Source organism: Augochlora pura, chromosome 1 (genome assembly GCF_028453695.1).
Source record: "Augochlora pura isolate Apur16 chromosome 1, APUR_v2.2.1, whole genome shotgun sequence".
In the NCBI taxonomy this organism is placed as follows: domain Eukaryota; kingdom Metazoa; phylum Arthropoda; class Insecta; order Hymenoptera; family Halictidae; genus Augochlora; species Augochlora pura.
In genome coordinates, this window is record NC_135772.1 from 1,936,205 (window position 1) to 1,951,013 (window position 14,809).

The window sequence follows — 14,809 nt, forward strand, 5'->3', positions numbered from 1 at the left end:
GCATACGCGACTGCATCGTTATGCGAGTATGCAGCGTTGTTAACCGGTAATTTTGATTCCATCAGCGGGGAAAATAAATTCGTGATCTTCGAATACAAAATTGCATATTTGTGCATCGTCTCTCGCGTTTAATATTTCATTAAGCTTAGATAGTGACGCGTTGAAAAGTTTTGGATTTGTTATAATTAATTAGAGATTTACAATTTTGTATAATTGTTTTTTTAACAATAGTTATTATATAGATATATTTAAACGTGTTATTATTGAACAATTTTATGGAAGAAATTGAACAGGAGATTTTTAATTGTTGCGTTAATTTTATAATTGCTTTGGAGAACTGTTATGATATTTTTACAATAAAAATTTTGATTTATTTAGGGAATAATGCAGTTAAAAAAATTCAATCTTCTCGCTTTTTCAAGTGTTTACATAATTTTCTCCAATTTTCTTAATTTCTCTTTATTATATTTACTGTCTTTTGTTGTAAACGTAGAGATTGCAAACTGTGTATTAATAAATTATTGCAAAATTAAAAGAAAATTAAAAAGAGGTTAAATAAACACCTGATTCCTATTTCATTAATTTTAACCCCTTACACTCGAAGCCATTTTAACTGTAATTCTAAAATAACTTCTCTGACATACAGCAAAATGTATTCTATGTATATGAAATTGAATCTTGCGACTCGTGCAACAACAGTTATACTTTTAATAATTTTACATAATATAAAAATTCTTTTGGAACGTAATAATTATAGTATTGCTTTGGAGTCACCGCTCGACTGCAAAGGGTTAATAAATTCAAGATAAGGTAGCGATATCTTTCAATTTTTCTAACATATTTATCCTTTGTTATTTCATCTATTAATTCTCATTGTAAATGTACAGTCTACTCTCTATTAAATCAAGAAATTATTTCACTTCTCACAACACCAAGATTACAATTCAAATCAACGTCAAGGTTCATATCAAATTTTCTTTTTTATTATTTAAAGCCCACGAAAAACGTTTCAAACCTAACAACCGGTAAAATGTTAATTACCACGAAGCCGCCATTGATTCCAACAAATGTCGAATGTATCCAAAGTCGCTCAATTCTGGCAAACGACTAATTGCAGTCTACAAAGCCCAGCCGAGCAGCGGAACAATTTCCGGTAGCCTAATCCGATCTCTTCTTCCGGCGGCCCTCGAGCACAGCAAAATGGCCGTCGTGGAAACGAGGGCTGCTAGGGTTCGCCCCCTCCCCCCGCAAAGAAATATTAATCCGATCAGCGTCTCCCGGGCGAACGCTGAGAACACCAAATTCGCGAGCGCGATTCCGATGATTTATGTGGCCCGGCGATGTATCTCAATTCGGTCGTATCTCTGCGTTGCGTCGGTGGTGGCCTGTTCGCTACGGCCACCCTCTGGACACCCGACGGTATCCCTACTGTCTCCCTTTGACCACCCTATGGTCTCCCCTGGCCTCCCCTGGTCGCACTTTAGATAACCTCTAGTCTCTTTCTCTGGACACCCTTCGGCCTCTCTACGGTCTCGCTACGATCTAGCTTCGATCTTGCTCCGGTCTCGCTCTGAGCACCCTCTGGTCTCCTTCTGGCCACCCTCTGGCCTCCCCTAGCTACCTTTTAGTCACTCTTTAATCAACTTTCGGTCTCTCCCAATGGCCACCCTCTAGTCTTTTTCCGGCCTCCTTCCGATCTCTCTCCGATCTCGGTTCGATCTCGTTCTGGCCACGCTACGGTCTCGTTCTGAGCAACCTCAGCTCTCCCTCTGGCCACCCTCTAGCCTCCCCTGGCCTCCCCTGCTACCCTTGAGATATCCTCTGGTCTCTTTCTCTTTGGACACCCTTCGGTCTCTCTCCGATCTAGCTTCGATCTCGCTCCGATCTCGCTCTGGTCACCCTACGGTCTCGCTCTCAGCACCCTCTGGTCTCCTTCTGGCTACTCTCTGATCTCCTTCTGACCACTCTCTGATCTTCCCAGATCACTCTCTGGTTTCCTCTGGCTACTTTTTAGCCATTCTTAAGTCAACTTTCGGTCTCTTCCTCTGATAACCATTCAGTCTTCCTCCAGTTTTTCTCCAGTCTCTCTCCGGTCTACCTCCGGTCTCTCTCCGATCTCTCTCTGGCCACCCTCCGCTCTTCCTCCGGCTACCCTCCGGTCTTCCTCTAGCCTCCCCTGACCACGCTTTAGCCAACCTTCGATCTTTCCCTCTGGCCATCCTCTAGTCTAGCTCTGCTCTCCTTCCGGTCTCGCTCTGGTTACCTTCCGATCTCGCCCCGGTTACCCTCCGGTCTAGGTCCGATCTCGCTCTGGCCACCCTTTAGTCACCCTCTGGCCTCCCCTGGCCTCCCCTGGTCACCCCTGATTACCTTTTAGCCACTCTTTAGCCAACTTTCGGTCTCTCCCACTGGCCACCCTCCGATCTCCCTCCGGTCTCGCTCCGATCATTCTCCGGTCTCCCTCCGGTCTCCCTTCAGTTTCACTCTAACTACCCTCCAATCCCTTTCCGATCTCTCTCCAGTCTCTCTCCAACCATCCTCCAGTCTCCCACCATTCTCTCTCTCTAACCACCCTCTAACCACCCTCTAGTCACCCTTCTCCACCACTCTCCCACCCCTCGTTCCCTCGCCCGTCCCACGGAGCGTGTACATTTGCCAGAAGCTCGCGTGATATTCCGCCCGGCGAGGAATCGCTCCTGGGCGCGCTCTATGGACTGCCGAAGAATCGTGATTTACGAAGCGAGCACGCCAGAATATTTCTCGCATTGTCCACGTTGGGGCGATAAATCAAGTCGCCGGGGGCACGACGGCGGGGCCGGAGGGGCGGGATGCGGGAGAAAGAGGCGCGGAGGGGGCTAGGATGCCGTGCTTTTGTAACAAAGTGCGCGTCGTTAGCGATTTATGCGCTATTTCGCTAGCGAACCGCTTGCCAACTGGCTGCGGAGGGGGGGGGGGGGGGGCGACGACGAAACTATCGTTCCTTGCGCGTGAATTCTTTGTGGACGCAGCCCCCTTCCCGCCCCCATCTCCTTCCCCTCCAACCCTGTATCGAAATTAATCTCGCGGAATTAACAGCGGTGCGCGCGGCTTTCCTTGACTCTTTGCAAGACCGAGGATTCTTTTTGTATATTTTTTTTTCCTTGGTTTACTTTTGTCCGTCGCCGGAAACGGTCGCGGAATTTATCGTATTTTATTCAAGTTTTTTTTATGGTTGTTGGAAAGTGCAATGCATTTGGTTGCAGTTTCTCGATAATATTGTTATGATTACTGGATTGAGAATATGATTATAAAGTGTTTGTGGTTAATTTAGAATTATGTGGTTAATTGGAATTTAGTTAGAATTTATTTAGAATTTATTTAGAATTTATTTAGAATTCAAAGAGAAAATATCAATTATTTTCTGTAATATATGGACGACAAATTTTCTGATTGAGATTTTTAATCTTTAAAACATGAATCTTGGAACATTTATAATTATTTATAGTTTGGGAGTTGAATTATTTTATGAGTTTATATTGTAGTTATTGAGTGTTATATTTCATATTATAACTACAATATAACTGATATTTATAACATATTATAACTTATAATAACCAATATAAACTAACAATCCCCGCGTTAAAATTAAATTCCTGAATTAACCGATCTCGAAATATTTTACAAATATTAAAAAATATAAAATAAGAAACCATGTATTAAAATAACTAATGCATAGCAAACTCACTCCAATAATATTCCCACTTACTATACTTAACAACGAACAAGCTACTAACAATAATTGAAAACATCTACGTAGAAACATATTACACTAATCAATTTACTAAACTGTACTAAAATTTACGACATATTATAACTAATAATACAACATATTATAACTAATAATATAACTAATATTTACAACATATTATAACTAATAATATAACTAATATTTACAACATATTATAACTAATAATATAACTAATATTCATAGCATATTATAACTTACAATAACCAACATAAACTACGAACCACCGCGTTAAAATGAAATTCCCGAATTAACCGATCTCGAAACACGTTGTTCCCTTTGTCGGCGCATTCGTCGATGAAACTGCATTTATTGCCGGTCCGCGAGGGTTGGATATATAAAACGTGTGTAGAATTTCGGGGTAGTAAAATTGTCGGCCGGCGGCGTGCGCGTGACAGTAGATTCCTGTGCCAGCCTTCGCTCTTCAAAGTAGAAGCGCGGCAGCTGTTGGAGAGTTGCTTTTAGGTCTGTCAACCAGAACATTCTACTACCGAGCAACCAACCTCTCCGGAAGTAAAACGCCGCGGCGGACACGTGACCCCCCCTGGCCCGCAACTAAAATTATTTCGAAAACTCGCATGAACGTCTGCCGCGCCGCGTCGCTTTTATTTTCTACCTTTTGTCTTTCGCCGAATGACCGCGGTATCATTCGAGCATGCTCGCCAATTTCGACGTATAAATTGGTAGAAATAGAGAGAGAGAGGAGAGGTGGAGTATCTCGGTAGTCGTCTACATTGTCTGGTTCGAATAAATCACTGATGTCTGGCTGCTATAAATTGTCGACTCCGAAATGCGTCTACCAAGGAACATTTATGCATTAGCGTGAGTAATTTTCGCAATATATTCCTCGTTCCTTTAACATCGAGATCCACCGGTCGAATGGTCTTAATCGAAACACGGCCGCCGGAAAATTAGTTTGCTTACGCGAGCGCTTGCGAAATCGATAACTATGTTACGGGGGAAAAATATTTTGGAACACGGAAAACCAGGATCGTTTATTTTAAGAGTGGCGTAGGTCTATTTTGCTTTTCAAAAATATGTGATCAATTTAATGGGAATTTAGAAGAAATTTAGGAGAATGTAGTAAATATAGTAAATATATTTTGTAGGTTAGGAAAGGAGAGAATTTTGTTTCGATAAATTGTCTATGTAGAATGGAATTTCAAAGTTGATAAGGAAGGATAAGTAAATAATTAATAAATAATATAATATAACAATAATTATGATATGTATAATAAGTATAATGTAATATATAATATGTAGTAAGTATAATAATAATTAATAGGAACATTTTATGCAGAGTTTAGTAATATATAAATACAATTAAAGTTCCAAAGGAAAATTACTACCCCTATTTTATTCCCTGCTATTATTAATTAATAAAATTGAGGGAAAATAAAATATATATTTTAAGCGATATTTAATTTTGCATAATTGTAAACGATCTATACAATCGACTAATTATGAAAATAGTTTAAGTCCACCCACAACCCGTAAATATATATTATTCTAGTTAAGTTCGCCTAAAAGAAATTTGCAACAAAATAAACTTTATATCTATATTACACAATAATATTTTAACTTCACATAAAAATAAAAAGAATAAATAAATAGCTTCCAGAATACTCAGTTTACAATTTAAACTCGACAAATCTACCAACCATTAATTTTCATAACCTCAATCTAGTCACCATCTTTCATTTAACTACCATCAAAAGCTCGAAAATAGAAAACACCCCAATATAACTCTTCCGCCATATAAATTTCGCATACAGACGTATTCGCGGCAATAAAAATAAAAAATAGAACGGTTCGTCACCGGACAAATATTTTATTTATGCGTTACGAATCGAACGCGGAGATCTCTGAAAAATATTGCGCGGAAGAAAAGATTTATCGCAGGAACAATATTAGCGTAGCCATCGATTCTATTTTCGTTCTATATATATATATATTTTTCAAACAGATAGAATTCGAGGGCGGAAGAAACGGCGTTGCGTTCGATAATATTTGTTTAACTATCGCGGACGGGTTTCGAAATTTTTCAACGACGAAGGAATAGATCGCGCGCGCGCGAATCGCTGTCGGAGCAGTGTTTCCCGAATCGCCGCTTCGAAATTTGCGTATCGCCGGTGGAATCGTCGCGCTTTTAACTCGCATTTCTCCGGAGAATTTGACCGAAACGTTTCACCGTCGACGAGCAACCGGACCGAGTGCTCCTCCTCTAATTGCATCGATGTGTCGACAGAGTTAGAAAGAGAGAGAGAGAGAGAGGTGTGAAGCCGATGACACGCCGCCGCCGCCCCGATGAGTCCTTAGCTGCGAATCGTTCCCCGATTCCACAATCCCGGAGAATAATTTATCGATCGATCGCGGCATACCCTCCTCCTCCACCTCCTCCTCTTCCCTTGACGGCCATTTCTGTGTCGACTGACCGATTTTCGAAGGACCATTTTCCGGGGCGACGATTTTTCCCACGTCGACCGCGCGCGCGCTCGATTCGAAAAACTAATGAACGGTCCGCTGGCTTTTTCTATGCATTCGAATCGGAAACGATTATAAGCGCGATGCTGCTGAATTTAAAAAAAAAAACACGCGAACGAGGAAATTCTGTCAGCTCTTTTTCGATCGAATCGCGATTATTGTATGATGGAATTCTTTGAAGTTGGACGGCATTATTTATTTATTTATCTATCTATCGATTTATTTATGTATTTCTTTAATTCGTTATTTATTGATGGTTTAGATTGGATGGTTTGTTTGGAGAGTTTATGATTGTTACGTTTGCGTAAATTTTATATATTGTTATTATAAATGGTATACAGAATAATATATTTAATATTATTGTAGAATATTGTATAATATTCAATTATATTCAATAACAATCTATTCGATAACAGTAACAATCAATACTTAAAATAATATTCTATAGTATCTAATAATTTTGATATACAATAATATTGAATAATATTGAATAATATTGAAATAATATACAACAATATTGTATAATATTCATTAATATTGTATAGTATTCAGTGATATTGTATAATATTCAATAGTATTTTATAGTATTCAATAATAATTTATAATATTCAATATTATTCTATAATATTGAATAATATTGAAATAATATTCAACAATATTGTATAATATTCATCATTATTGTATAATATTCAATCATATTCAATGATATTGTTCAATATTCCTCAGTATTCTATAATATTCAATAATATTGAAATAACATGCATTAATATTGTATAATATTCAATTATATGGTACCATATTCAATAATATTGTATAATATTCGATAATATCGATAATACACTAAAGTATTATAAAAGAAGTAATATAATAAAATATATATATATAAAATAGTATTATAAAAAAGAAATTATAATAAATAGAATCAAATGCAGTAAAATAGAAAATATGAGAACGGACATCATACATTTATATATAATTATTCCTATTATATAAACATAATTTTACGTAGAATATTAAATAATCGCTGACAAGTAAGATCATTCTGGCGAGGTCCTGGCACGACGAGTCCACGATCATTCGAATTAATCTATGAAGAACGGGGGGTCCCTAGGACAGCGATAGGATTATTCATGAAGAAGAATCGGCGATTTGCTCGGAATTTACCGCGCGGCCATGTGGAACAGAAGCCATTGCTGACGATGCATAACTCGATGCCGGCTGCATCGGTGGGCGACTTCAACGAAAAGTACGATAAAATGACCGGGGACTCTCTAGCCGCGTTTGAGCACCCGGTAAAATATCGCGGTTATCTGCTGATCGACGCGAAAACTTTGGCAAATGGATAAAGGATTCGCCTCGTAAAAATAATTTAGAGCGCGCCGGCACGGTGCCGTCGCGATTATAAAAATGGCACTTAATCTCCTCGGGCTGGTTCGTCCCGATCACTTGGAATTCTATTAAGCTCGCAGCGATTTAATACTCGAAAAAGCTCCGCGAAACACGACGATATTTGCAGCGACGCAAAACACCGTTATAGAAAAATTGAAGAATTTATTTTAAATTATTAGAAAATTATTGTTTAAGATATTTTAGATTTTTCAAAGCGATTGCTTTGAATAAACGTTAAAAGTTAGATGAGTCTGGGTTTATTAATGTTTGTGATACTCATTTATTAATGCTATTTGTGGAGATTTCTATTAATTCATTGATCGAAGTCTTTCGAGGTTGTAATTCGTGGTATTATTTAAATGGATAAAATATTTGTGGCATTAAATCTGATAAAATTGAACAGTCTGGTATATTTTGTGATCTATATGGAGTCCATTAATACAATAAAAGTCATAAAGAATGTTAATATTTATCGACTGTTTATTAATCTTTATGTAAAACTTGAATATGCTGTCTACGGACCAATATGTTATTTTCGCTCTTTAACTCTTTGGCTACCAAGACATACGCTCTCACAAGTTAATTAATATATGTATAGAGAAAGGCGTAAATCTACATAATTTATATTGACGCTTTATTAACGTTTTTCAAATGAAATCAATTAAAAATAGCTTAATAAAACGACTTAAAATAGATCAAAATTTGTATATTTTTAGCTTATCCGATGGTTTCAAAATTGCGTCGCAGACAAAGTATCAACAATATTATTAAAATTAAAAATATTATTAATTCACATTAAAGATACTCTGAGCTATCTAAGAAAATTCAATTGAAAAAACAAAATCAAACGCTGACACTGAAAAACCATAAAAATAGTTTAAAGCAAAATAATAGCGAAAAATAGTACAAAGCGAAATAATAGCGAAAAATAGTTCAAAGCGATATTCGCTTTGCGAACTTTCGAAATTCCTCGCGCGGATTGTTTAACATTCGCAGCCAGCAGAGAGACGGCAAAATTACAATTTTTCGGTCGGATTCCGAACAGACTAGACCGCGAACAAATTGGTCACCCCTTTGACCGTGTAGAGACATACCCTAACGCGGCAAGCAACCGCAACGGTCCGAACCGAAAAGTAAAAACAACATCGAAGAGGCGGAGAGAGAGAGAGAGAGAGAGAGAGAGAGAGAGGGAGAGAGAAAGAGAGAGAGAGAGAGGCCCCGGTGTCCACTTGGCCGGGAACAATCTGCTTTACCGCGACCGATGATTGGCAATTTGCAAAAATCCCTCGTCGGTCTCGTCGACGCGCGCGGATTTACGTTATTACGGCCGGCCATAGAAATGCGACGGCGTTAAATGGATTTGCGGTGCGCATAAACTTATGCGGAAAAATCGGTCGGCCGAAACGCGGCCGCGTTTTCAAACGCGTCTCTCTCTCTCTCTCTCTCTCGCGTTCGATTATTTTTCCGTTCTTCTTGTACAGTCAGTCCCACAAGTATTCGCACCCTCGTTGCTTACAAGAGAAATCTGTTGAAATCAAGGGACGCATGTAAGATTTTGCAATAAGCTGTTTATTATCTTATTTAATATTTTCGGATGTGACGGAAGAGGAAAAGTGTGGAGAAAGCCTAACACAGAACTAGAATTAAAAAATGTGCAACCGACTGTAAAGCACGGCGGGGGCTCCGCGATGGTGTGGGGCTGTATGGCGGCATCCGGAGTGGGCAAACTTGTCTTTATCGATGGAATTTTGGATAAGATAAAGTATTAAAATATACTCGAAGAAAATCTGCACTCGAGTGCGATTAAGCTTGGTCTGAAAGATGACTGCTATTTTCAACGCGATAACGACCCGAAGCATACTGCTCCGATTGTTCGCGAGTGGATACTTTACCACGTTCTCCATTTTTTACGTACACCTCCTCAGAGTCCAGATACAAATCCTATAGAAAATTTATGGGCGGAAATAGATAAAAGACTACGCGAGCATGAAATTTTCAATAAACAAATGCTAAGAAACAAAATTTTGGAAGTTTGGAATAGTATTGAAGCAAATATCGCATTAAAACTGGTAGAAAGTATGCGAAATCGATGAAACGATATAATAAGTCATAAAGGTGGACCCACTAAATACTAGAAAATTAATATGAAGTAAAAAAGCTACTCTAATATGCGATTTTTTGACAAGATTGGTACGAATACTTTTGTGGACTGTTATCACGTACTACGAGGAGTAAAATCAATTTTTGTTATTACTTAATCAATTTTGTTATAATTTGGTATAAATAAACTTTATGCATGTGTTCATTCGTAATAAAAAGTTTATTGCAAAATCTTACACGCGTCCCTTGATTTCAAAAAATTTCTCTTACAAGCAATCAGGGTACGAATACTTATGGGACTGACTGTACACCGAGTAGCGCCGACAGGGAATCGAACCGAATTCCACGCTTCACTCGCTTGACCGTGTAATGAAAATTCGGCACCCGAACTGGCTAAATCAATTACATTTGGCGCAAGGAATAACGCGGCCGAGCAGAGTCGAAGAAGCGGCGCGAAAGTTTGTTTAACTGTGTCAATTGCTATGCTAATTTCTGTGGCATAGTTTGCAAGTAGAGTTGCATATCGGGATTTGTTTTCGGTGGATGAAGATATTTTTGTAGGATGTTGTAGGAAATAATTGTTACTAGATTGGGTTGGTGGTTTATGTAGGTGGAATCAGCGAGCGGCATTACTTTAATTATTTTTAATGTTTATTAATTTTTATTTGAATTGTTTTGTGGCTGAGTTATTCTGTATTCGAGTATTTTTTTATTCGAATTATTCGAATATATTCGATTATTTTTTTAGGAGAATTATTCTGTATTTAAATTGATCTTTATTCAAATAATTCTGCGATTAAATTGTACTTTATTCGAATAATTCTGTATTTAAATTGTACTTTATTTCAAATAGTCTTCATTTAAATTTTACTTTATTGAGATATTTTTTATTCCATATTTGAATTACAATTTATTCGAATAATTCTCTATTTAAATCATTCTCCATTCCAAATATCCTCTACTTGACTTATTCCATCTCCTAATTACTCTATACCGAAATACCTCTTCATTCAAAAAAAGCTCCAATTAAATCATTCCACTTCACATTCTTCTTGTCACTTGTATCGTATTTATTTATTTCCCTTTCCAGACTTTGATAATAGAAAAATTCAACTTGATTTCGATTTAGAAGAAATTAATAATTGATTAATTTAGTAGAGCTTCCGTGGAATCTTCGTCACGAGTCTGACTCGTTATTATAGTGCAAGGGGTTAACCGATTTACGCGCGAGTAGCCGCGGCCGCGTACTAGCCGCTATTTCCAGGATCGTCGGGGATGAAAGGGTGGCCCTCGCGACTTCGATTTACCTCTGAACACAGCAATAGTCGGGCGATCGGAGTCCGTACGTAGACGGCGGATATTAATTTCTTTCGGTCGATTTATTAGCGGAGCCGGTGGCCGAGGGCCGGCAAAAAGCGCTTGGAACGCTTAAGCGACGATCGGTATAACGCCGGTGGAGGCGAAACAAGGCAGGAAGTAGGTTGCCGGTGGGCTGGAAGCCAGCAGGAAGGCCAGAGATATTCACGGAATCGTCGTCGCAAAAGTTTCGCCGCGATACAGCTGCCACACACTCGGCGGAGATCCCATTTCCTCTTCGCGCTGGCCCGGACCCGAAACCCCCGGCCCCCGACACCCTCGGCCATCCCACCCCCGCGTGCCCCGTTCGAGGAAATGCGCGCATTTATATCTGTCGGGGTTCCGGCGCCGTCGTAAACGACGCTTCGCGCCCCGAAATATATTTTTCACCGGCCAATGCCGCGTCTTCGCGGATCCGTCGAACGTCGATTTCGTCGAACACGCGGACGGAAATATCGATGGAAACGAACCCCTATTTTATACGGGCCGGCGGTACCGCTTCTCGTAAAATACGGAGGAAGATTAGCGGCGCGTTTCTGTTCCATCGTCGACGCGGAACTTGTAAATGTTAAAGCGCTGTTGCATTATTCTTTGGGGACTGCGGACCGGAGAAATAAATATATGGAGAGCCAACTCACTCTCTCTCTTTCTCTCTTTCTCTCTATCTTCCTATTTCTCTATCACGAGTATAAATCGTAATTATCATGCAAGGGGTTAACTCCTACTCCTCAAACTTATAACCTAGATATACAGATAATTCTCGCCAAAAAAGTCGCTCCGTTCCAGCAAAATAAAATATCCACGATAAAATCGCCAACTAATTCAAATAATAATATCCTCATATACTATCGAAAGAATCTACGCCATTCTCACGGCACTTCTCATCGATATTCGTCAGCGCCCGCGCGTCCGACCGCTGTTTACCGTTTACCGAGTACACGGCTGCCATAACAGCGCTTCTCCTCGTAGAACAAGACAGGGAAGCTGTGCCCCTGTGCGCAGATACAGCATGGCGAGCCGTGGCCTGCGTGCATCTGGCTTGCCGCGCCTTGCGCGAGACGAGTTCGCAACGTGTTTCGCCGACGATGCGAATATCCATTCTTGAAGAAGCGGGAGAGCCTTCTGCGACAGTGTCGCGGGACTGCGAACCGGACAATTAAATGTATGGAGAACCAACTGACTCTCTCTCCCCCCCTCTTTCTCACTCTGATCGTAGTAACAGAGAGAGACTATAGTATCGTTCGTAGTGTTCGAACTGAATACTATAACGTGGAAAGTAACTATAGGGTCAATTAGTCTATCCGTAGAGCAGGCTTATTGCACCGTGCTTCGTAGTATTACTTTACTAGGCGCGACTCGACTCTTTGCGCTCGACGCCATTTTAACTCCGAATCCAAAATAGTTGTGGACGATTTACGGTGTTTCCGTTTTATATAACTTATTGATGAAATTTTTGCGCATGAGATTCAATTTATGGAACAGTTGTACTCTTAACCCCTTACTGTACTTTGACGAGTCCGACTCGCGATGTAGTACTCGCAATGTTTACTAGTAATAAATTATTGAGTATTGATGTTATACTGGTCTTTAAAATTGGAAGAAATTTCTAATCCCTCGTTAGTAATATTTAACCCTTTCGCTCCGAGTGCCCCATATATGCGGCATCCAAATGATGTGTATGCAAGTGCTATCCCTAGACAAAATACAAAGATAATTTTGTATTTTAATAATTTTTTAGGTCCTTTCATATCAAAAATGTAAATATACTTGTTACATTAGAGCAATGATTGTTTTATTCAGCACAGTTGTTATTTAAAACTAAGAAAAACGTATATACGAAAGGGTTAAGTATTCGAGTAAATTCAGGCATGAAATAGACATTACTGTTCTGTCCCTTTTAAGAGATTATAGCAATTGAAAAATATCTAATCGCGGTAACTGTGAAGAAGGTGATACGGCAAGGGGTTAGCGATTCTTTAGGAATAAATACAATAGATTTGGCGCTGTAAAAATATTTTTATTAAATTTTATACGAGAGTCTTGATTATATAAGAATTTAGAGTGGCGTGTCAGAGTCATTGCTCAAGTACAAAGGAGTAAAAGCTATCCTTAAACAAGGTTAGATCAAGAATTAGACAAAATAACTATAATCTTGCCTTCACGTAGAAATGCAATTTACTTTATTTTTTATGAAGAGCGGAATTTATATCGTTGTCTAGCCTATGGAATTTGTATGGGTTTAAGGTCCTGCAGCGACGCGGTGTCATCTTGTCCTGAAAAATATGCGTTTAGGACCTATTAACTTGGAAACTATGAAACGGGCGCCGCAGCCATAAACAAGCTAAAGAAAAAAGCCCGTTTCATAGTTTCCAACCTGATATATGCGAAGAAATTGTGTTGGAAACTATGAAACGGGCGCCGCAGCTGAACACAGACAGAACCAAAACGCCCGGTTCATAGTTTCCAAGCTAATTTCTCCACAAATAATCGGTTGGAAACTATGAAACGGGCGTTTCTCTTTGGCTTCTTTACGACTGCGGCGCCCGTTTCATAGTTTCCAACCGAATATATTTCACAAATAATTGATCCTAGGAATAATTCCGCGAGACGCGTCATGGCATGATTAAAAGTATAGTCCTTTATTCAAAGGATGTATTTGTCCAATGCATCGCAACCGGAATATATATAAATAATACGTTCTCGCTCGTCGGAGGATCGTAGATAAAAACACCGCGGCCGCCGCGGTTTATCGCGGACGGATAAATATAAATACGCGTTACGTTTTATTTATTTGTCTCGCGCAAATGTTAATTTATACGCGTGGCAATGATTTATGGGCTCGCGTTGCATAAGGATTTATTTAGTTCGCCGCGACGAGCTGCAACGTCCATCGAATGGATATTTATTTTTCTACCGTCGAGCACAGGTGTATAGAATTGTTTTTACTGGGATGTTTATGTGTGATTCATTTTCAGTTAAATGTATTTGTTAAATTACGAGCGTAGATGTTTTTGTGGGGAGCGATGAATAAGGGATGTTGTTTAATAGTCGGCGATGGCGAGGAGGGTGGTTTCAGAGGATAAATGTTGTTGTTGTTGTATGTAATATTCATAACAATTTCTAATATTAGGAATAATTATATTGAGATTAATAATTGTAGTAGGAATAATTATATTAAAAATATTATTGTAGTAGAAATAATTATATTAAAAATATTATTATTTAAATATTATCACGATGATTAGGTTTTGATTGTTAATTGAGATCTTTGCGGGTTTCAATGGGGTTTATGGGAAGACCGACGCTTTTAGAGGGAATATTTTAAATATTGTATTGAGAAAATTGATAAATGAGAGTATAAGAGAGGATTTTAATAAGTAAGAAATAAAAATTTTAATAAATACGAAATTTAACACATTACGGAAGAATAATAGTTAAAGGACAATGATAGCAATACAGTAAATTTTTATGAAAATCGAAAATTTTGTATATTATATTAAATGACGAATAAATGAAAATTGTAATAAATAATAGATTTGACATAATATAGAATAATAATAAAGGATATGTTCCATAATTAAAGTTCAATCACTTTGAATTTTTACGAAAATCCCAAGTTTCATACATTACATTATATCGTATAATAATTCAATGTACTATACAATACATAATATAAAAATTCATGTACTATACCAT

The 14,809-nt window shown here is 38.5% G+C and overlaps 1 protein-coding gene across 1 annotated transcript in view; it reads left to right on the plus strand.

Annotated features, from left to right (window-relative positions):
- The window catches only part of LOC144470399 (uncharacterized), a 386,375-nt gene that overhangs the window by 358,830 nt on the left and 12,736 nt on the right, over window positions 1-14,809 (plus strand). The gene's annotated exons all lie outside the window — the stretch shown is intronic.